Source organism: Dermacentor andersoni, chromosome 3 (genome assembly GCF_023375885.2).
Source record: "Dermacentor andersoni chromosome 3, qqDerAnde1_hic_scaffold, whole genome shotgun sequence".
Lineage (NCBI taxonomy): Eukaryota > Metazoa > Arthropoda > Arachnida > Ixodida > Ixodidae > Dermacentor > Dermacentor andersoni.
This window is the reverse complement of record NC_092816.1, coordinates 55,091,502-55,115,369: the sequence shown is the minus strand read 5'-3', so window position 1 is coordinate 55,115,369 and position 23,868 is coordinate 55,091,502. Positions and strand designations below refer to the sequence as shown.

General features: G+C 45.1%; 1 protein-coding gene and 1 pseudogene across 4 annotated transcripts in view; both read right to left on the bottom strand.

Annotated features, from left to right (window-relative positions):
* Nucleotides 1–23,868, bottom strand: part of Rbp (RIM-binding protein) — a 410,709-nt gene that overhangs the window by 186,026 nt on the left and 200,815 nt on the right. The gene's annotated exons all lie outside the window — the stretch shown is intronic.
* Nucleotides 13,702–13,881, bottom strand: LOC126520990 (U2 spliceosomal RNA; annotated as a pseudogene).

Below are 23,868 nucleotides of genomic sequence, written 5' to 3'. Positions count from 1 at the left end.
AAACGGCGGACCTCGGGCTCAAACCGTAATTGAACCGTCAACACGCGGGCCAGCGACATCATTCCTGCCACCGCCCATTCCCCGCACCGTCCAAGGTTTCAAAAAGAGTGTCTCAGCATTGCCAGCACTATAAGCAAGAGCGCGGCCATCTTGGTTAGGGCAAATTAGCTCTGCGAGAAAGCCTGCTTGCGAACCTTTGCATATCGTCCGGACATTTTTGTAAGAGCTCCCTGCAGATGTCTTATAGGCCACATTGCCTATTGGTTGACTTCACTTTTCGCGTTGAAAGGCTACAGAAAGTTATTGTCTATTGTGGGCGGCCAATACACTGTCTTAATAGTAGCTATCAGCAAATCTTTAATGCATTTTTGCTTACATTGGGGAGATAGGCTTCCGAGTGGGTGGTTTGTAGAAAGTCTTTAAGGATCAGTCGACAAAATGTGCGAGCCAATAAGTCCACAGTGTGCTCGTGTCGCATGCAAAAGTCAAGGAAATTCGCCGACACACACCCATACACGCACACAGGGTGTCCACGTAACTTGTGCCAAAATGTAAAAAAATATGTGAGCGCCAAGTAGCTTGGTAATATAACCAAGGTAATATTTGTCCTCGCTTGGAGCAATAAAATTATTTTTGTATTTTTCCTAATTACTTAATTAGTTATAATTAATTATTTAAGTTCTCACACATTATGTCCAGGGAAATATCATTGGCCATAAGAAAAAATTCTCGAGCCATGTTTTTGTTGCTCAATACGTGCTACATAACAGATTTTTTAAGAGTTAAAGAGAGCCCCCAAAACATGCAAAAATGCCGTGCGACTACTTGCACAGCATTTCTTTGTGTGTTTTGCGGGCACGTATTGTGGAACAGAAATATCGATCGGGCATTTTTCTTGATGGCCTACAATTTTATGATTGCCAATTTTGCTCTGATTACAATGTTTCAGAAGTAAATTATTCAATACCAGCTGTTTGCTAAACATGCACGTTTAATAAAACATATATATAAAGTAAAAAAATAAACTTGTATGTGCACATGTTTGTTGTATGATGCATGTTTGTTTGCCCTCTGTCATTAGCTCATATTCACTAAGGGAGATTGGCCACCAAAATGCGGATGGAATTGGAAGGCAATGAGTAAATAAAAAAAACTGAAATGATTGGATAAGAATGAAAGAAATAGAAATAACAAATAATTACTAATTTAACTAAAAAAATCTTTCTGATACAACTACCAACTCCTCAACAGCTGAGGACATTGCCCAAGACATTGCCCAGGAGAGGAGGGCCCGATGGAAAGAATTTCAGGAATTGCAAAATTCGCTCCACTTTTTCTCAATCTTGTTTCTAAACTTCTTTTCCTTGCATGTGTAAACCGCCTACAGAGTTAAGAAAAAAATGGTCAATTGGCTCATCTTCACCACAGAACGGAAACAGCGGCGAAGGAGCCAGACATGGCCTGTGTTGATAAAAATATTAAGCGAGGTGGTCGACACAGTAATCGAGTGAAAGTTACTTCAGTGTTACGAGTTTGAAAGGAATTTTCCGCGCCAAGGGAATACTAGGTGTCGATACTCAGCAAAATTGGTTAGAGCTAGGTTTAAAAAGCCTAGCATGATAGCATATATGGCCTGAAATTTAGCTGTAGTAATGTATGTTGACAGTGGACGTACCGAAGGAATGGGGCCGCTGAAGTCCGCTCTCGCCAGGCTGTCTACCATTTCATTCATGAATAATCCATTACATCCAGGTACCTAAACAAACCTTTTTTAAATTTTAATTGGGCAGGCACAAGAGATTAGAATGCATACAATATGTGAAACTCACTGTTGGCACTGAGTTCTCAACACAGGATAATGAATCTGTTACTGACTGTTGACGAGTGTGTCGAACGTAGGTTAATCAAGGTTAATACTACCGCCAGGAATTTGGCCAAACAATACTGGCATGAAATCAGGAATTCTATGGGACAAAGAACAATCAAGAGCAGGGGAGAAAATACCAATGCCCGACATTTCTTCACATTTAAGATGCATCTTAAATGCATCGCCTCGACCTCCCGTTCACGCTGCAAGAGCTACGTGCAGCGATTTCATCCTCAAGACACTCAAGTGCGCCTGGTCCTGATGGCATTACCTATTCTACCTTGCGCCATCTAGGCCCTCGAGCGACTGAAGAGCTCCTGGCTTTATACAATCTCTCGTGGTCCTCGGGAACTGTGCCTGCACATTGGAAGAGAAGCAAAATTGTGGCATTATTGAAACCAGGTAAGACACCCCATGCTATGCTTTCCTACAGACCTGTGGCGCTTGCCAGTTGCATAGGTAAAACCATGGAACGCATGGTTTTGACGCGCCTGGAGTGGTTTTTGGAGAAGCGTAATATATATCCAGACGCAATGACAGGTTTCCGGAAGGGTAGGTCGTCCATCGACAGCGTCATTGACCTGGTAACAACTGTTGAACATCAGAAACGTCGCCGTCGATTAACGGCTGCTGTCTTTCTAGATATCAAGGGTGCTTTTGACAACGTTATCCATGATGCAATTTTAAATGGCCTAGAAGAATGTGGTGTCGGGGGACGTATGCATCAATGGATAGCCAGCTACCTTCAAGAGAGAACGATATTCATGGCAACTCCAGACGGGGAAACAAAGAACCACCCCGTCTATCGTGGAGTGCCTCAAGGAGGTGTATTGAGCCCAACTTTATTTAATATCGTTCTCATCGGACTGGTCAAAGAACACGTAGGCGCAGTCTCGGTCTCTGTGTATGCAGACGACATCTGTATATGGACCACGAGCTTAACGCGCTTACATGTGCAAACGAAGCTGCAGCGCGCGGTGTCAATAACGTGCACATACCTAAACAGTCGCGGACTGCAGCTCTCACCGGAAAAAAGTGCAACCATGGCATTTACACGAAAGTCAATGGCCTGCTACCCCGTTATGATTGATGGGAAGATTATACCTTTAGTAACCCACTACAAGTTTCTCGGGGTCATCATCGACCGTGACTTATCCTGGTCGAAGCACCTCTCAGGATTAAGAAAAAAGCTAGACAGCTTTACTCAGATCATTCGACATATGTCTGGAAAATCATGGGGGCCATCCAAGTCATCTCTTCTGCAGCTCTATAAGGCACTCTTCGTTGGCTACTTCCGCTACAGTGCGCCTGTACTTTCTCGGGTTAGTACAACTGCTGTACGCACACTTGAAAGTGCTCAGGCTCGCGCACTGAGAATTTGCCTAGGACTACCACGATGTGCGTCTACTTGGGGCACTATTGCAGAGGCACGTGCGTGCCCAGCTCGAGTTTATCTGCAACATGAGCCATTGCGAGTGCATCTAAGGGTACTGACTAGACACAGGAACCATCCACTCACGAACGTCACAAGCGTACGGCCTGTGTCCGCCTACTCAGAAGCCGTGTTGTCGCAGCAAGACTTATTGCCGTCGGATTTCGAACCGTATGACATACCCGAAGTTCCACTCTGGACGATGGCAAAGCCAACGGTCAGGCTCTCAATCCCTGGAATAACGAAGAAGTCGAAGATGCCGCTTGCTGGCCTCAAGCATTTCGCGCTATCATACATTGCTTACATGTATGGATATTACGAACATATTTTTACAGATGGTTCTGTGACACAGACCTCTTCCGCGGCGGCCTACACGGTGCCAGGAATGGGGATCGCACAACGTTTCAAGATAGGACACAGGACGTCGTCTACAGCAGCTGAGTTGACCGGAGTTCGAGAAGCAGTACGCTGCATACTGCAACAAAGTCTCGAGAAGTGGACAGTGTTCTGCGACTCAAAATCAGCACTGCAACTCATCAGCAATTATATGAGTGACAGAACCGCATATAGTCCCCTGGTTTGTGACATCATGTATCTGCTTGCTGAGGCGTCTCATTCCGGACATACCATCGTGCTGCAGTGGATTCCTGGCCATTGTGGAATAGCTGGAAACGAACAGGCTGACGCAGAAGCAAAACAAGCGCACACTGACGGAACTATTATAAAAATTCATTTTTCCCGGTATGACATTAACGCCTTGCTCCATACCTCCCTTAAAACTTCTACGGCGCAACATTGGGACAACCCCGAACATCGACAAGAGCGCCTCCATAGACTTGACGCTGGATTACAATTCCGGCATCCACTTCGGTTGCGGAGAAGCCAGGAAACGCTCATTCATCGATTACGGCTGGGTGTGGCATACACCAACCGATACCTTCACAAGATTGGACAAACACGGGACCCTGAATGTAGCGTCTGTCACACTCTCGAGACAATAGCTCACGTACTTTGCGTGTGCCCTCAATATGCGGCCGAACGAAGAAAACTCAAATCTACAGTTGACAGCTTGGACTCCCGCCCCTTTTCAGAAGAAAAGCTTTTGGGCGCGTGGAGGAGTGTTGACTGTGCCCAACGTGCCATAAAAGCACTTTCGAACTTTTTAAGTGAGACTGGTTTAGATGCTCGCCTATAGAAGCTGTGAGACGTGTAGTCAGTGCGAAATGTGTTTGCGCAAAAACTTTTTGTGGCAAGATTACTTTTTGTATGGACAAGATTGCTCTTAGTGTATTGCGTCTCCAGTGCGCATCCGCATATTGGACAATGTGTATATAGTATCTCATTGTACCATATCATAATCATCCGCCACCTACCTTTCCCTGTATTTCCCACTTCCCCATTCCCCAGTGAGGAGTAGCAGGCTAGAGACACGCTCTCCAGGCCGACCTCTCCTCCTTTCTCTCCATTAAAATCTACTCCTCCTCCTAAGATGCATCTGTAAGTAGCTATCGCTAGAATCGTTAAACGATCATGCAATCACCCATTTAAAATTTTGTAGGAAAGGTGTTTGGCGTTACGTGGATAGATATCATAAAGAAAATTATATCTAGAGATTTTCGCGCATAGCCAGTAATTTATATCTAACCAATGCGCATACATTCAAAAGTTCGACCGGGTTCTGTACGAACTCCTACCTGTGGTCTATGAAATCTTGGCCAATAAACTCCGAAATGAAAATGGAAATGAAAATCGGTTCTAATCTTCGGATTGCTGCTTCGCACATTTTTAAGAATGTTTGAACAGTTAGCAGACGAAATCTGCACAAGAGAGATGGTAACCGTACTAACCGTAACAGAACCTTAATAGCACATTTGATGACGATGATGATGTGCCTACAATATATAAGACGTAAACACAGCATCTTCTACAGATATGGCTTCTTATTCATCATCATCATCATCATCATCATCATCATCATCTTCTTTTTTTTTTTTATTGAAGTGAATGTTAGGAGAGGTTGGCGCCTTTATGTGGTGACACCGGCTACTCCTTGTCACTTGGCTGACGAAACAAATTTGCGCAAAAGGGAGAATAGCGACACTAAATATAACACTCAGTAGAACACCGGATCAATAAAAAATATACAGTCCAACAGTACATGAGTCGCAAAGTTCTGTGCATGAGTTCAGTCCACGTACGCATATATGAAGTCCGGTGTTTTGAACAGCCAAAACACACAACTACACTTGTAATACACTCCAAGTACAGGACAGAATTATACGTATTGCGTAAAAGTTGCGATCACCACGTAAACCAACTATGCACCACGAACAACGTTTATGTAACTCATTTAGCGTATTCGGATCATCCAATACTTAATATTTTCCCAAAATGTTGGTCTCCTCTACAAACGTTTTCAGAGCAAGAAGCGCTCTTTTTTGAAGGCCCGCAGTTGGCCATGGGCCAAGTATCTTTTTTAGAGTGAATGGTCTTCTGTCTAATATAAACAAATTAGCTTGCAGTACCGTTCTTCGTGCATCGTATTTCGAGCACCCGAGAAGAAGATGATGCACATCTTCATCTGGATGGCCACAAGAACACTGCGGACTAGAGACACGCTTTATTCTGTACAAGAAATGTCTCGTAAATGCAGTACCAAGACGCAGCCGGTGTACCAAAGTTTCAAATTTTCTGTTGTCTCTTAGAGTTTCCGGCATTGATAAGTTTATACATGAGTCTATTGAGTATAACTCCGAGTTTTTAGTTTGCTGGTCAAACCAGGTAGTTTTGCTGAGACGACAAGAAATCTGTCTCAGGATCAGACGGACTTCACTACGCAATAGGGGAAGATTGGTTGTCTCTGCGTTATTGTGCGCTCGATTCGCAGCTGCGTCCGCTGCAGTATTACCAGGAATATTGCAGTGCCCAGGAATCCACTGAAATGCAATTACGTGGTTCATTGCGCTTGCTTTTGTAAGTTCTTTGAGCGTCTCATACAATATCGAAGTGTTCAAGGAATTTTTCTTATTGCTCTGTAGTAATGTGAGAGCGGCTTGCGAATCGCTAAAGATAACCCATTTTTGCGAATGTTTTTCTGAAGTTATGAAACGCAAAGCACACAGGATTGCAAATAGTTCGGCCATGGTGGAAGATGCCTCCCGGGATAATTTAAATGTTTGCTCTAGCGCTAAATGTGGAAGGACGAATGCTGAAGTCGAGGAATTTTTATGACACGAACCATCTGTATAAACGTGGATGTACTGGGGATATAATGAGCAAATTTGGTAGAGTGCCAGTTGCTGTGCGGCTACTATGAACATGCCTCTCTTAGATATAATCCCGTCAACCGATAACTCTATTTTAGGGTATGTTAACATCCAGGGAGGGTAACTAACATCCACTTTGCTTGGTAATAATGCTTTATGTTCTCGAACATCGTGAATTTTGCTTTTGTTTCTTTCGGTGAGCGCGAGGTTTAATGGATGCTTCTCGTGTTGGGTTAAGATGCGATAAATATGTCGGCATGTTTCAACCGTTCGTATGACAGGAAATGGGGGGTGACGAGCTTCAGCAATGACTAAAGAACTCGAGGTAGCCTGCGGAACCCCAAGACCCACTCGCAGCCCCCTTGCTAGTAAACGTTGAAGACGTTCCTCAGAAGTTTGCGATAAACCATGGAGAATAGGTGCCGAGTAAGCAATTTTTTGTTTTATGAGTGCGTTATGAACTTGTAGTAGCGAAGAGACTGATCCCCCCCACGTTGTGCCTGCGAGTCGCCGAAGTACGTTTATTACTGCATTGGTCTGTTTTTCAATTGCGCGGATGTGTGAAGCCCATGCAAGTTGGCGGTCAAGAATAACTCCAAGAAATTTATGCTCTTTCACAAGCATCAAAGCTTGCCCGTTAAGCTTAAGTTGGAAATTAATCAACTGTCGTCTCGTGAAAGGAAGTACGGCTGTCTTTGCGTATGAAAGACTCATGCCTCTTTCTTTTAAAAAGAGAGAGAGAGCAAATGATAAATGAAAGGTAGGGAGGTTAACCAGGACTGAGCCCGGTTGGCTACCCTACACTGGGGAAAGGGAAACGGGGACGGAAAGATTAAAGAAAGAAGAGAAAGTCCACCGGGGATATCGTTCAGTCACTCAGTCCGGATCACAGACGCTGACTCAACCCTGTATCTTTCAAATATCGCAGCAGCGCTTTTGTGGCCTTTTGTAGCTGCGATATGCGAGGCCATGGTCCCAAGATCTTGTTCAAGGTGAACGGTTTTCTATCTAACTGGTTCAGAGCTGTGCAGAGTTCTTGTCTTCCATTTTCAAATGATGGGCAGTAGCACAGTAGATGGTCTATAGTTTCTTCGACACCGCAGGCATTGCACTCGGCGCTATCAGCCATTCCAATTAAAAACGTATATGCATTCGTAAATGCGACGCCCAAGCGTAAGCGGCACAGCATTGTTTCCTCATTACGCGGAAGCCCTGGTAACAGCCGCAGTTGCATAGATGGATCAAGGGAATGCAATCGATGTTGAGTGAAATCAGGTGTGTGCCACTTCTCCAATGTCATACGGTGCGCTAGCTTGCCTAAGTGTTGGGCTGCGTCAGTCCGCGATAAAGGTATAGAAACAAGGGTTGCTCCTTCATGTGCTTTCTTAGCAGCTTCGTCAGCGACGTCGTTGCCGGAGATACCGCAATGGCCAGGCAGCCACTGAAACACGACGTCGTGTCCTTTCGCTATGATACCATGGTGCATTTCTCGTATCTCCGACACTAGTTGTTCACAGGACCCCCGACGAAGAGATGACAGAAGACATTGTAAGGCCGCCTTTGAATCACAGAATATTGCCCACCGATTAGCCGGTTGGTTGTTAATATAATCTACGGCACCTCGGAGGGCAACAAGCTCCGAACCGGTCGATGTTGTCAAGTGAGAAATCTTGTATCGGATGCTTAGTGATCGTGATGGTATAACCACTGCCCCGGTGGAGCTGGTCTGGGTAGAAGAGCCATCCGTATATATGTGGACGCGGTCAAAGTAGAAAGCGTGCAAACAATCCAGAGCTGCTTGCTTCAAGGCCAAGGTAGGCAGGTCGGTCTTCTTTCTTATTTCTTTTAAAAAGGTGTCGATACTATCAAGGCCCTCTTGCAGCGTTGTTTGAATGTCTTGTATATTAGAACCAGAGGCCCATATGCAGATGTCATCTGCGTACAGAGAATACCGTAGACCAGACGGGAGCTTTTGTGGCAAGGCTGCCATGACACAATTGAATAAAAACGGACTGAGAACACTGCCCTGCGGAACGCCCTGCGTGATGCTGTGATAATTACTTTCTCCTTCTATTGTTTCCATAAATATTTTTCTATCTTTCAAGAAGTTTGACACCCATCGCAGCGTTCGACCGTGTAGGCCAAGCTCTAACATACCAGCAAGGACGTGTATGTGACTTACAGTGTCGAATGCTCTTTGAATGTCTAAAAATACTGCTACTGTCACATTTCCGCAGCTTCGTTCATGTTCGACGTATGAAGTCTAGGGTTTGACGAAAACTCGTCTGGCGAGGAAATAACATGGCTGAATAAACGTACACTCGCCAACTGAAAAAATTCAAAACACGGATTGACGTTTCGGCGCCCAATACGGGTGCCTTGTTCACAATGAGCGAATGCATGGTGGTCTTTATTATATATGCGTCGGAAGACGTAATGCGCTTGCGTATAACTCAGGGAGGGGTCCCCGTGTCCTGTTTATCGTGTTAGTAGTAGATTGTATGCAGAATGATTCAAGGAGCAATCGGGATGATAATTTTTTCTCTCTTTCGATGATAGAAGCCGAATTCCAGTTAATACTGTGTCCAGTTTTTTCGTGGTGCTCTGCCAGGGCGCTGGAGACCGTGTGTCCTTTGGCTACATCATTGCGATGCTGCTGTAGCCTTCTTTTAAAGTTCCCCGTCTCGCCTACGTAGCACGCATGGCAGTCCTGGCAAGGAATTTTGTAGATGACGCCCGGAAATTTTTCTTTTTCGAGGCGGTCTTTCACTCGGACGAGTTGTTGCTTTAGCTTGCTTGAAGGGACGTGGCAGATTTGTACATCATAATCTTTGAAAATTCTTGATAATGACTCGCTCACGCCTCGTGCATAGGGGAGAGACGCCCGTTTTGCTGTTCTCATCGGCCTTACAGGGGGTTCAGCTGCACGCTTTCTTTCAGTCTTTATAATCTGGCCGGGGTAGCCATTGCTGACCAAATCCTGCGTCACTCTCTTCAACTCAGCTCTGCGTGCGTCAGTAGTCGAGCATAATCGGAATGCACGGGTGAACAATGTGGAGGCAACAGATCGTTTTTGTCCAAGGGGGTGGGCCGAATCAAAGTGGAGATATTTCCCTGTGTGTGTAGGCTTTCGGTAAACACTCGTGGAAAGGCCGGATGCAGTGCGCATGACTTCAACGTCAAGGAAGGCCAAGCGACCATTAACTTCTTCTTCAACGGTGAATTCTATTGTGCTTTGGAAAGAGTTCAGGTGCTGCAGAAAAGGTACGACGTCTTGGCGGCGGATAATAGAAAAACAGTCGTCGACATACCGCAGGAACAATTTTGGTGTGGGCTGAAACGTCGTGAGGGCTTTATCTTCGAGGGTTTCCAAAGCAATGTTGGCACATGACACTGACACCGATGCTCCCATTGCCGTTCCAGAGACCTGCCTGTAGAATGATCCATTAAACGAAAAATATGTGTTGCGCAAGCAAAAATCCAAGAGGCGGCACACGTCGTCGACTTCGAATGGAGTGCGCAAAGGCAGAGATGTGTCGTTTTGTAATGCTGTTCGGCAGCAGTCAACAGCATAATCCACAGGTATGCGTGTGAACATAGACTTGACGTCAAAGGAAACCATGACGTCTTCGCTCCCTAAAGTCACGTTCCTGACCTTGTCGACAAAATCAGCGGAGTCCTTTACGTATGTCGGCGTTCGTCCAACGAGGGGTCGGAGCACACCATGAAGATAGGCAGAGAGACGGTGCAACGGAGAGCGAGTGTAGTCTACTATAGGCCGCAGCGGGACATTAGGTTTGTGAACCTTAGGCAGGCCGTATATTGCAGGAGCTGAGCCGTTGTGGCACAGCAGCTGGTTATACAGATGCTTCTTTTCGGGAGGCACAAACTTGAAAACGTCAGTCAGTAGCTGCTGAAGTTCTGACTCGGTCTTTTTTGTGGGGTCCCGGTTGACCTTTGAATACGTGGTCAGGTCCTGGAGATGTTCCGTCATCTTTGAAACGTAGTCATCCCGATTCATGACAACCGCGGCATTCCCCTTGTCCGCAGGCAAGATGACAATGGCTTTGTTATTTTGCAGTCTTTTCATGGCTACTTTATCGAGGTGGCTGATACTTGAGGTCCTAGCATTACGAAGCTTCGAAAGAGCACCAACAGCGCGGGTACGTGCTTCGTTTTGCAGAGACGGCTCGACATGGCGTACTGCCTCCTCAACTGCACAAGCCATTTTTCGCATACTTGGCGTGGTACCAATGTTGAAATTCAATATTGAAAAAAAATAATATAAATTCCAATATTGAAGACCGAGTCAGAACTTCAGCAGCTACTGACTGACGTTTTCAAGTTTGTGCCTCCCGAAAAGAAGCATCTGTATAACCAGCTGCTGTGCCACAACGGCTCAGCTCCTGCAATATACGGCCTGCCTAAGGTTCACAAACCTAATGTCCCGCTGCGGCCTATAGTAGACTACACTCGCTCTCCGTTGCACCGTCTCTCTGCCTATCTTCATGGTGTGCTCCGACCCCTCGTTGGACGAACGCCGACATACGTAAAGGACTCCGCTGATTTTGTCGACAAGGTCAGGAACGTGACTTTAGGGAGCGAAGACGTCATAGTTTCCTTTGACGTCAAGTCTATGTTCACACGCATACCTGTGGATTATGCTGTTGACTGCTGCCGAACAGCATTACAAAACGACACATCTCTGCCTTTGCGCACTCCATTCGAAGTCGACGACGTGTGCCGCCTCTTGGATTTTTGCTTGCGCAACACATATTTTTCATTTAATGGATCATTCTACAGGCAGGTCTTTGGAACGGCAATGGGAGCATCGGTGTCAGTGTCATGTGCCAACATTGATTTGGAAACCCTCGAAGATAAAGCCCTCACGACGTTTCAGCCCACACCAAAATTGTTCCTGCGGTATGTCGACGACTGTTTTTCTATTATCCGCCGCCAAGACGTCGTACCTTTTCTGCAGCACCTGAACTCTTTCCAAAGCACAATAGAATTCACCGTTGAAGAAGAAGTTAATGGTCGCTTGGCCTTCCTTGACGTTGAAGTCATGCGCACTGCATCCGGCCTTTCCACGAGTGTTTACCGAAAGCCTACACACACAGGGAAATATCTCCACTTTGATTCGGCCCACCCCCTTGGACAAAAACGATCTGTTGCCTCCACATTGTTCACCCGTGCATTCCGATTATGCTCGACTACTGACGCACGCAGAGCTGAGTTGAAGAGAGTGACGCAGGATTTGGTCAGCAATGGCTACCCCGGCCAGATTATAAAGACTGAAAAAAAAGCGTGCAGCTGAACCCCCTGTAAGGCCGATGAGAACAGGAAAACGGGCGTCTCTCCCCTATGCACGAGGCGTGAGCGAGTCATTATCAAGAATTTTCAAAGATTATGATGTACAAATCTGCCACGTCCCTTCAAGCAAGCTAAAGCAACAACTCGTCCGAGTGAAAGACCGCCTCGAAAAAGAAAAATTTCCGGGCGTCATCTACAAAATTCCTTGCCAGGACTGCCATGCGTGCTACGTAGGCGAGACGGGGAACTTTAAAAGAAGGCTACAGCAGCATCGCAATGATGTAGCCAAAGGACACACGGTCTCCAGCGCCCTGGCAGAGCACCACGAAAAAACTGGACACAGTATTAACTGGAATTCGGCTTCTATCATCGAAAGAGAGAAAAAATTATCATCCCGATTGCTCCTTGAATCATTCTGCATACAATCTACTACTAACACGATAAACCGGACACGGGGACCCCTCCCTGAGTTATACGCAAGCGCATTACGTCTTCCGACGCATATATAATAAAGACCACCATGCATTCGCTCATTGTGAACAAGGCACCCGTATTGGGCGCCGAAACGTCAATCCGTGTTTTGAATTTTTTCAGTTGGCGAGTGTACGTTTATTCAGCCATGTTCGACGTATGTGGCAATATCTAATACTGCATCCATTGTACAACGATTTTGTCGAAAACCGGTCATGTGGTCGGAAAACACATGTGTGTGTTCACACCACCATTGCAGTCGGCTGTCTATCATCTTCTCCATTAGTTTCTTCTCATTCTTCAAGAAGCGATACTGTTCGCGCAACTGCGAATATTTACTCCAACCGATATCGGACAAAACAGTGCACGACCTCTATACAACATACTATACACAATATTGCGCCAATTATCGCGTCACTGCTTCGAATTACGGTCGAAACAACTTTCCAATATGGCGCTCATCGTTCAAGTTCAAAGGCTGTTATATAGCTAAGAACGAAGGCGAAGAACGGCGTGTCACATATCCGAATGCCAGCGTATAATTTAATTATCGTACGTGCAAGAAGCGCACGTTAAACTGCTCGCGACACGTTGAAAAAGCGGCTACCTTAAAAGGATTGCCAGTAGATTCCGTAGCCGTTCTTAATATCATCACGTAGTGCAACATGGACGCTGTCGCTTTTAACTGCGCGAAGTGCAATAATCTCCCCTCTATCTCTTTTTCATTCTTCATCGCAAATGAAATATTCAACGTTACTCCGGGGGCGATCTAAATTTTCTGCTAGGCATGCAGATGAAGAAGCGGCAGCAAGCCGACAGATGGTAGTATGCCATATTAAATACGTGCAGGATAGTGGAAGCCGTAGGTGCGGGCAACTTTCAGCGGCAACGAAGGGAAAGTTACAAGGGCGGAGCTTCAGCACTGGTGTCACTGCACCAAATAGTGAGGCAGAGTCTGCACAGCGTTTTCAGTTTCTTGGAGCGGTTGCTGAATCAGCGTATATATAGCTCACTGCTTTGCCATGGTTTTCCATTAGCTAAACCGTGCAAGAGCAAAGCGGGAAAAAAAATGAAATTGAATACTTTGTGGTATATTTTACGTATTATTTTATTAAAAGCGCAATGGCAAATATGATATTTATGCTTTCTCTTCGCCGCAGCTAAAGCAAACGCGAATGATATTGCATGACTACTTTCAGCATACCGCTGTCACGCGCGCACTTCGCCTGTACTCACCGTGATCGAAGATTACTGCACGGCGCGAACAGGCGTGTACGAGTACGAAACAAAGAAAAAAGAACTATTGATAACGATTGTCAAATCATTGCTGCGTGATTTCGAGAATTTTTCCCCATGCGTGGAAAGATCCCGAAGATAGTGCAATACCGGGCCGACAGGCGGCGGAGGTGAAGCAGGCTTTAAGCACTCCGCCAACTTGCAAAAGCAAGTTTAATATCTTAGGTCCAAATAGAACCCCTATCCGATATTAAGCTGATAAGAACATATACTACACTTTGACCCGCGTCGGCCATGTCTACGTTCCCAACGCCCTCTCTTTGTTGGCGTTCCAAGTGCTAGCCTATCTCCTTTCCTTTCCTTGAGCTCTCCCGTGGTGGCAGTCCCGGAAGGGTGCTGCCCGCTAGGATCGCGAGGCGGAAGGAAATGCGAACCGTCCGTGAGCCCGATCCCCCAAACTTGGAACGTTTCACCGGGGCAACGGCCAGGTTTCAGAGGGAGTTTTCGCGGAATGAATTTTGCGTGGCCTGTGTTGTGTGTGATCGCTGGGGGTTTTCGAGTGACGTCGCAGCCGTTAGTGCAGTGCGGGACGTCGACCAACGTACGATCGCCTTGGCTACGGTGAAGCAGTGTGTGCCCTCGGAGTGCGGTGAGGTGCGTGTCTGTTCTACATGCCGGAATTAGCTAGTAAAATGTGTCGCGCCTCGTTTTGCAACAACACATGGGCATGTATACACCCCCCAGGTGCCTCATCGTCTTCCGAGGCTCAACATCGCGGAGGAGCGACTAGTTGCGTCTTGTCTTACACTTATGTGCACATGGCGTTCGACACGCGACAGTGGACAGTTAATTCGCCATTAAGGGCCCCACGTACAAAGCTTCACTGGTTATCCATCGTCACATAGCGGAATGGCCCTGAGTTTTTTAGCTCTGCTTTAAGCTAATGATAATACGCTGCTTGTCGGTTTATGTATTTGGTGATGCGCGAATCAAATGAAGCAGCCCCTGTACCCTTTCTCATGTACTGCGACCATATCGTTCCCAAGTGTAGGATGAGCCAGTTCGTGAGAAGCGGGAACCCATGCCCTGCTCGATACCTAACAGCATTAAGCAAGTAACATTTAGTAAACTTAAACCATGTACAACGTAGCTTGCTAAAGGAACCACAGACTCTTTAGCAAGCTTCGAGAGCTTTTACTTTGTCGAAGCGGCCCGAGAGGCCTGAAGACGAGAATATAATTCTGACCTCACGGAAGTTCAACGTAACAGCTTTCGCACGGCGAGTTTGAAGTAATCGCATAAATCCTAACGCAAAGCCCATAGTACTGCTGCATACGCTTGGGCAAGATTTCAGTTGTGGATAATTCAGCAAACCAATTGCTAACATTTATTTACCATACTAGTTGAACCACCTTTACTCAATTTAAACTTCACACCTCTTTCTTGCAAATGAATTCTTCATGACCAGAAAAAAAAAATAGCGTGCACCTAAACCTAAATAGAGGAACACATTGAAATTCACTCCCGTAGAAATGCGGCTGCCACCGTCGGAGTCGTACCCACAAGCTCGCGCAGACCAGCGCACTACGCCGTAGCCACCGGGTTTTATCGAGGCGGTCCGAACAAATATGAAAAAAAAAAAAAGATAGAACAGTTCAGTCTCCTGTTTCTGCCGTAATAAGCAGCCTGTATAGAAGCAGATATGAGCATAGGGTCTTTAAGAATAATTTTGCCGGTATAAAATTACCTTATGTAAAACGTTGTGTCCCTTTAAATTAAGCCTCGAAGTTTAGCGATTCTTCGCTGGCGTGCATCTCGATTGCTAATGAAGTGGTTCGCAGTAACGGTAACATCGCGAATTAATTACGCGAAAGAGAGAAAGGGGGAAGAGGCGCGGAGGGAAAGGCGGAGAGGTTAACTAGACTTTGTCCAGTTTGCTGAAAGCATATGCTAACTAGTAACCGTCGCGGATAATTGTGATGACGAAGCGGGCTCCTGCGGCTGGCTATGTACCGGGATAAATGCAGCAAATACGAATTTAGGAGGCCACTTTGGTCGGTCAACATTACTTTTTTGTGTGTGAAAAAGCTCAGGAGCGCGCTCGATAAGTAATTGCGCGCCTTACGGTTTGGCTCCCACGGAGTTGCGCGTAATCAATTAGGCGCTACTTTAAAACTAACAGGTCATTCTCTTTAATACCTCGATAATCCTATTTCGACTGGAGAACTCTGAGCCCTTCACTGAAAGCAAAAGGCAAAAAGCACGACGGTTTCGCAATTAAGGTTGTCGTTTGGATTTTTGTTTCCATTGTTATACTTCCGCGTTGCTAGCGAAGTGGAAAAACGCGGGTGGAGAGGGGGTGGTGGAGGGGAGGAGGCTACGACATCAATATTCATCATTATGCAACGCTTATCTTCAAAGAGAGTGGTTAAGCGAAGCGATTGAGAAATATATCATTGCGCTTTCGCAACTTACTAATGTCAGCCGCTTTAAGTTTCCCTGTCAAAGCGTAATTCTGCATTCCCGTCATCGAGCTCGGTATTATTACGTGCTGAGCTCAGTGCCACCATAAGGACGACATTTCTTTTTTTCTTTCTCAATGTTGGTGGTGCATTCGAGCACGCCATCGTGGTTAATCTCAGTGTCGTTGTGTTCTATTATTTCGCTTTTTTACTTAGTTTAGGTAAACTGTGCTTATCGAAAAATATAAACAAAGAGACACTAAATATTGCGCATGTGCAGGAAGCATCATTAGCGAGCACTACTCGAGCTTTTCGCACTATTATTATAACTTAAACAATCTGCATGATGAGTTTTCCGCTGTGAGAAACAGTCACGTACTGCTACAGTATGTCTGAATGCTCTCTTCAAGTATTCAATCCTGTTGTTGATTAATTACGCTTCATTCAAATTATGCGACGAGGAGTAGAGTAGCGAATGCCCCTTTCAAGACTTGATATCGACAGATTAGCAAAAGAAAATGCTCAGTCTAGCTGCTCGACACTTGTTCTACTGACGCCCCAATGTGAATGTCTCAACTAAAGACGTAAGGAAAGAGTGCTTATTTCATTTGCCCACGGATTTGAAAGCAAGAAAATTCGAAATTCCAAGTGAACAGTCATCAATGACGTGAAGCGCGACTCGCAGTTTTTCGACTTAATTTGGATCAGTCAAAGGTCCGCATTACAAAAATTTTCGTCATATTTGTTTTTGCCTCGCTTAACTTTAATTATCCTCCATTCTTATTATGTCCCCTGCCCCACCACCCTACCCCATCCCTTCATGTAATTCCCTTAACTGGAGCGTCAGGACAAATAAATGAATGCGTATAATCAAGTTATCGTGCTAGACCAATCTGTCAGTCAACATTTGTCCTACAACCCAGAAGCATTAGTTCGTATAATACACGTCAACCATTATAACCGTAGGAGGCGGAAGAGCCATAAGACATCACATATACTATTTTGCCTGCGCATTCCGAGTTCGTACGCACTGACGTTCATCGTAGGAAAAAAAATCGCATACGGCTCTGCTGAATCACCGGTGCCCGGCACACCGCGGTAACGGACAGCGCGAAGCTGAGACCGTAGGTAACACAGGATAGGTCGCGCGAACACATGGTTGTCGGGAATAAAGAGTGGCATTATAGCATGATAACAGTATCAGTGATAGTGCCACAATAACATTCTCGTCCCCCAGTAATAGAAACCGCGATTAAACGAAATACTGAAAGAAGAGAAGACTACATGCAGAAATCGTTATATAATTCGCACTGCAGTGGTTAGGTAAGTACGGTCGTATCAGTCACTGCGCGTTATCATGTTTCAACGCGGACGATATATTTCGCCGAGTCTTCAATGATCAAGACGACGTTAACAGTATGCTGCGTTTCTGGACACGGCCTCTACATATAAGTTTCTGTGCAGACACACATTGTCGTGTCTTTGAGCTTTCTGTTGTTGTTTAATAACCAACGGACGAGAAGATAGCCCAGGTTAGAGCCGGCTGTCTCGAGGCGCCACAGAGAAATCATCGCGACCACTTGCTTCCTATAACATGCACACACGCAAACACCGCGCAGACACACAAACACAGTGAGCCAACAGAGAGGAAGAAAAAAATAAAAACGAAAGAATAAGCCGATCACTACTAGAAGCGCCCTATGCATCCCCGTAATGTAATGGGACTTCGAGCACGCTATGCTGTAAAAGGCTAGTAAACATGGACACATACGAATGACATATTGCTGAAGTAAACTTGAAAGAAAGAAACGAGATTTAAAAAAAAAGGTTCCACCGAATGCTGCATAAATCAAACCCATAATTTAACAGCACACTAAAACGACTAAACAACAATAAAAAACGTCTCTTCCGTTCTGCAAACTCTTCTCAATCCGAACTTAAGTTGGGGAATTATTACCTTGCAGTCAAAGAATATGACAAGCAGGTCGCAGAAACAAAAACGTGGCTTTTTTTCAACCACGTTGCCCTCTATCTTGCACAATAACCCAAAACATTTCTGGCAATCTATTAATCCCCAGTGGTCCAAAACTGTTCTTCTACGTGACAGTTCTGGCTCCCCAGTCCCCGAAACCGAGGCCACTGATGCTTTAAACCCTGTATTCTGTTCTGCTTTTACTAATGACTACCCTGAATTTTTTCCCCTATTACCACCTCGTACTTATTCCTCTACGTCAAACATTACTTTTAATGTGAACGGAATGATTAAAATCCTAGATTCCTTAAACCAAAGTTGTTACTCGTGTGATACTGACGGCATTAACTCGAAGTAATTAAAAAGCACTAAGTATATCAGCAGTCTTTTTCTAACGCTAATATTTCAACAGTCTCTCACAACGGGATCAGTCCCTACTGACTGTAAAATTGGTAAAATAACGTCCATCTTTAAAAAAAGGCGACCGTACAAATCCTAGCAACTACCGTCCAATTTCCATCACCAGTGTTTGCTCGAAACTGATGGACCAGGTTATACATTCCCACATTGCCACTTTCCTGTCATCTGTCAATTTCTTTCATCCTAACCAGCACGGATTTCGCAAAGCTCATTCTTATGACACTCAACTTCCTCTGTTCCTACACGATCTGCATTGTCATCTCTATCGCAACATCCCCACTGGCGCTCTCTTTCTGTATTTCGAAAAAGCCTTCGACAGAGTGTCCCATATCCTTCTCTTGCATCAACTCTCGCACCTTAATCTTCACCCAGACATATTTAATTGGATCCATGAATTTTTAACCCATCGCCTTCAGTTAGCTTCCGCTAGCTCGATCTCCTCAATCCAATTATGTAGTACCTTCCCATTCACTTAAGAACTGCACTTGAACACAAAGTGAAACATTTAAATACCTATAGGAGTGCGTATACCGAGTGACTTATCTTGAACCCATATTATCAATGAGTTAACTAATTCCTGCAACCGATTACTAGGTTATCTACGCCGTAACTTGTTTTCAGCATCTCCCTCAGTTAAACTGCTTGCATATAAAACCTTAATCCGAACTAAACTAGAATATGCTTGTGCTATTTATGACAACCATCAGACTAATATGATTAACACCGTTGAATTGGTTCAGAAACGAGCTGCCAGATTCATTCTTTCTGACTACTCCTATAACCTTAAGGCGTGTTCCAGCCTTAAAATCCAGGTTGTGTCTTCCCTCGCTCACGTCCCGCCGTAAGAGTGATCGTCTCTTTTCTATCTTTTAGGTTCTTTTATTTATAGCCCACAGGTGATCCCAAATCATCATTCCAGCCCATCGTTTCTCCCGCCACACGCATCCTAATGCTGTGCGTCTACCACGCGCCCATTCCACTACGTATCAACGTTCTTTTTCTTCTCTACACACAGTCCGTGAATGGAATACCCTTCCTTCTGACATCGCCCTCACCACTGATATTTGTCGTTTCAAAGCTGCAATCGAAGACCATCTTTCAAGACACATTACCTAACCTGACCCGTCGTTTTTTCAATATGTGCCCACCCCTCATGTAATGTCCTGTTCAGGGAACTTTGAGGTACAATAAATAAATAAATAAATAAATAAATAAATAAATAAATAAATAAATAAATAAATAAATAAATAAATAAATAATCTAATTATGCTGCTGTCAACCAGGAGATGCTGTGAGAGGGTCGAGAGGCGTTAGAACGAATCGGCAAGTCGGCTCGCAAATGGCGCGCCGAAAGAAACGTTGAACCACTACCCTCACGCAACGCCCCGAACTTTCCGCTAGCCGTTTTCCGACGCTGAAAATTATCCTTTGCTTGCTTCTTCGTCCGTTTCGCGCGCCTTCACAGATGCCTCCTAAACACAGCGCATTCAACGGCGATCTGTATTCAGCCTGTCCTCTGCGAACGTGATCCGGTCTGCTTTCAGCGTCCGAGCCGCCTCGCTATATATATATATATATATATATATATATATATATATATATATATATATATATATATATATATATATATATATATATATATATATATATATATATATATATATATATATATACATACATATATATATACATATATATATATATATATATATAAGCGGGTCTTCGGAGACGCGACGCGCGCAATTCAATCTCAAGCGCGAAGACGGCTCTGGCGGGCAAAGTCGCACGGAGCGATGCAATCTGGTTCGAAACGAACTTGAATTAGGAGGAGACGTGGGGGAGAAGATCCCGGATTGCATTCTAACGCGTTCGCGGCGGTTATAACGCGCCCAGAATTTCGGTCTCAAACCATTCACACGAAGAGGCATTCACGGTAATCCCTCGGCCATCCGGACGATTATGACGCAGGCGCCAATTTCGTCCCGAGCGCAAACATGGACACCGGTGTGAAAAAAAAAAAGAAACAAGAAACGTTCTCGTTGGCTCACAGCTAGCGTGTTTACGTTGCGCTGAGTTCAGCGTAAAGCCAGCGCGACGAAGGTGTAAAGGTTTACGAAGGTTGGTTTTAGTTAAACTCGGACTCGTGCGGAGCAACATCGCCCAACTGTTTGCTGCCAGATATTATACGGAACAAGAATGCAAAGACCTGTACGCTTCCAAGCAGACATGCGACTAAGCTCTTGATCCGCTTTTCAAAGCTTGCGTAAATGTGTGCCAAACAAAACGAAACGATACAAAACAAAAATGAGCTACTTCAATAATGACGCGGCAGTGGACAGAGCACATGTGCTTGCTTGCAGCTAACTTTTGTTTGCAGTGGACTTACATTTCTAAACAAAGACTTTTATACGCAAGACAAACATCGCAGAATACGAAAGAGTGACAACATCGGTCTCCATTTCATAAGAGTAAAAAATAAATGCAACGCAGTCGGCACAGAAGAATTACAATGAAAAAAAAAAAAACAAGAAACACGTACGAAACTGCGTGCAACCATAGCTGTGCTACGCTGTGCCAAGCTACCACAGGATAAATAAATATCATCGGAGTTCAGAGCTGAAACTTTCGCAACCCGTTCTCTGAATAAACGAGGCAGAAGGATAAACAAAGAACTTTGACAACCATATACACAGTAGGAGGGGGCGAGGAGGCACCGTGAGCAGGCACATAGGAGCATACGCTTGCTTGGCTGGACACCCCAGAAATCAGTGTCTCCAAGTGTTTGTCGGTATGCAAAATCCCTTACCACCGTATCAAACATAACGACAACTAACACAGCGCTATCAACGCCACACCAGCGTTACCAACTCCTAAACTGCGTCAGCGAAACGTAAAGGGAAACCGAAGCACCCACCTGTCCAGCGGTTTGGGCGTTCCGTTGCTACTGGACCGTGTTTTTAGGTCAAGCCACACACAAGCCGTAGCCAAACTTCACACCTCCCGGAACTAGGAAATTCGCATGAGTGACATCGCTAGTCCCGGGGTAACATCGCAGATGGGCGGATGGATGTTGGTTATTGTGAGCATATCCCTTATAAAAACAATACGTGCTATTCGATTGCATGCATTATTGTATACAACACAGGAGATGAATTCCCAGAAATTATTGACGACCTTAAGCGATAAAGTGTAAATGTAGGGCTGAATATTAATATGAAGAAGACAAAGGCGACGTTCAATAGCCTGGCAAGGGAACAAGAATTCATGATCGGCAACCAGGCTCCAGAGTCTGTGCAGGAGTAAGTTTATCTAGTTCAGTTACTCACAGGGCAACCTGATCGTGCGAAAAAGATGTACAGAAGAATAAAGCTTTCCACTGTAGTTGAAAAGTAAAGTGTACAATCATTTCATTATACGGGCTAACATATGGGGAAGAAACTTGGAGGTTAACAAGGAAGCCCGAGAACAAGTTAAGGACCGCTAAAATGTCGATGGAACGGAAAATGTTAGGGGTAACGTTAAGAGACAGGAAGAGAGCGGTCTGGATCAGAGAGTAAACAGCGATATCCTATATTACAGACATTAATAGAAAAAAAATGGAGCTGGGCACGCCATGTAATGCGTAGGGCAGATAACCGTTCTACCGTTAGAGTTACAGAATGGGTGCCAAGGGAAGGGAAGCGCAGTCGAGGACGACAAGAAATTAGGTGGGGTGTTGAAATGAGGAAATTGGCAGGCGAAAGTTGGAATCAGCTTGCGCAAGATAGGAACAATTGGGGATCGGTGGGAGAGGCCTTCGTCCTGGAGTGGTCACAAAGATAGGCTGATGATGACGATTCAATTGCATCTCAGCAGACATTCTCATGAAGGTAAGGCGAATGTAATAGAAAAACAACAATGCATTTATAATGATGAGTGTAAGCATATCTCCTTTCAAACGGAGGATGCCACAAAGTTCGTTATGTTTACTTTTCTTGCGCGTTTATAATCGGCAGCTCAAACCCATGGCTCCTGTTGAATCGAGTGGCTAATATTAAATAATGTGGTAAAAGAAAGGAGGAACAATGAATCGGCAAATAAATTCTGGATGACTAGTCAAACATTCCAGCGGGTGCATTCGAGGGTTGAGGTTCTAAAAGAAAGAAGAACAGGAACTATGCAATGCGGGCCAAGTTCGGCGACGTGTATGTTCCGAAATTTCTTTCCATATAAAGCGACTCCCAGACAGCATCGATTGTTAAGATCTTAGTTCAGGGATTGTTTGCATTTGTTTGGCCCAAAAACATTCTGTATTAACGGATAAATAAATGAATGCCTCACTTGCTGTTTTTGGACTTTGCGCCTCAGGCACGATGTGGATGACACCGGCGCGACGTCGTTGATTACCTTGCAATATGGCGTATTTTAACCGCTTTTCATGGAGGCAAACATTCTAAAATTCTCGAAGTCTACTGTCTGGCTACTGCGCTTAAAAAACACAAACAATTCCTTCTTTACCGACAGATAACTAGCACGCTGCTGTCAAAACTCAAGACGTCATAAGAGAGTTGTTGCGGAAACTTCCATCGACCACACGTGTTTCGGCTCTGCGTTATTTCTGGCTTACCACATAGCTTCAGCTAACGTTAAGAACGACTCATTCGTCATGTTTCATAAATGTGACACACGAATCTAGACAATGTGAACATTCTGTTGTGCGCGATCAAGTGGCGAGTAGGACAGAAAATATATTATTATTATTATTATTATTATTATTATTATTATTATTATTATTATTATTATTATTATTATCATTACGACAACGATAAAGCTATTATGATGATTTAAGAATATGTGGCCCGCACCCGCTGTGTGGGTTCAGCTCAGGGATCGGGCAGATTGAGCGAACAAAATTTAAAGTTTCTACAGTTTCAAAACGACGAATAGCTCCGCCATCCTCGCAGAAGGAGCGCAGAGTTGGACATGCGCGGGGTCCCACCAGTGCAGGTAAAATGCAGAGCACCGAGGAAATCGCGGCCAAACGTGATTTACGCGCACTTATGCTTGCCCCTACATTTCGTTTTCTCCGACGTGCCTGTAATTACACGCTTTATTCCGCTTACCAAGGAAGGCCCTAGATCGCTGCCGTTCCCATACTCGACCTCTCGCATCCAGGCTCAAGAAACGTGCGCGCGCGAGAGAGAGAGATTACGCGAAGCACTGCAATGCGAGAAAGAGCGCGTACACCAAGGTGTTGCGGCGGAGCCGACCCCGTCAGTAGAAAACATGATCCGCTTTTGTGCTGGTGGGATGCGTTAGCAGCATACGGGACGACCACGGGCCCGCACGAAAAAGCTCGGCCGGCGCGATAATGACTAATGGGGACACGTACAATGGGGGAGGGGGGAAGGGGGGAGGGGGAGGCAAGTAGTGCGGGTGCGTCAGCGTTG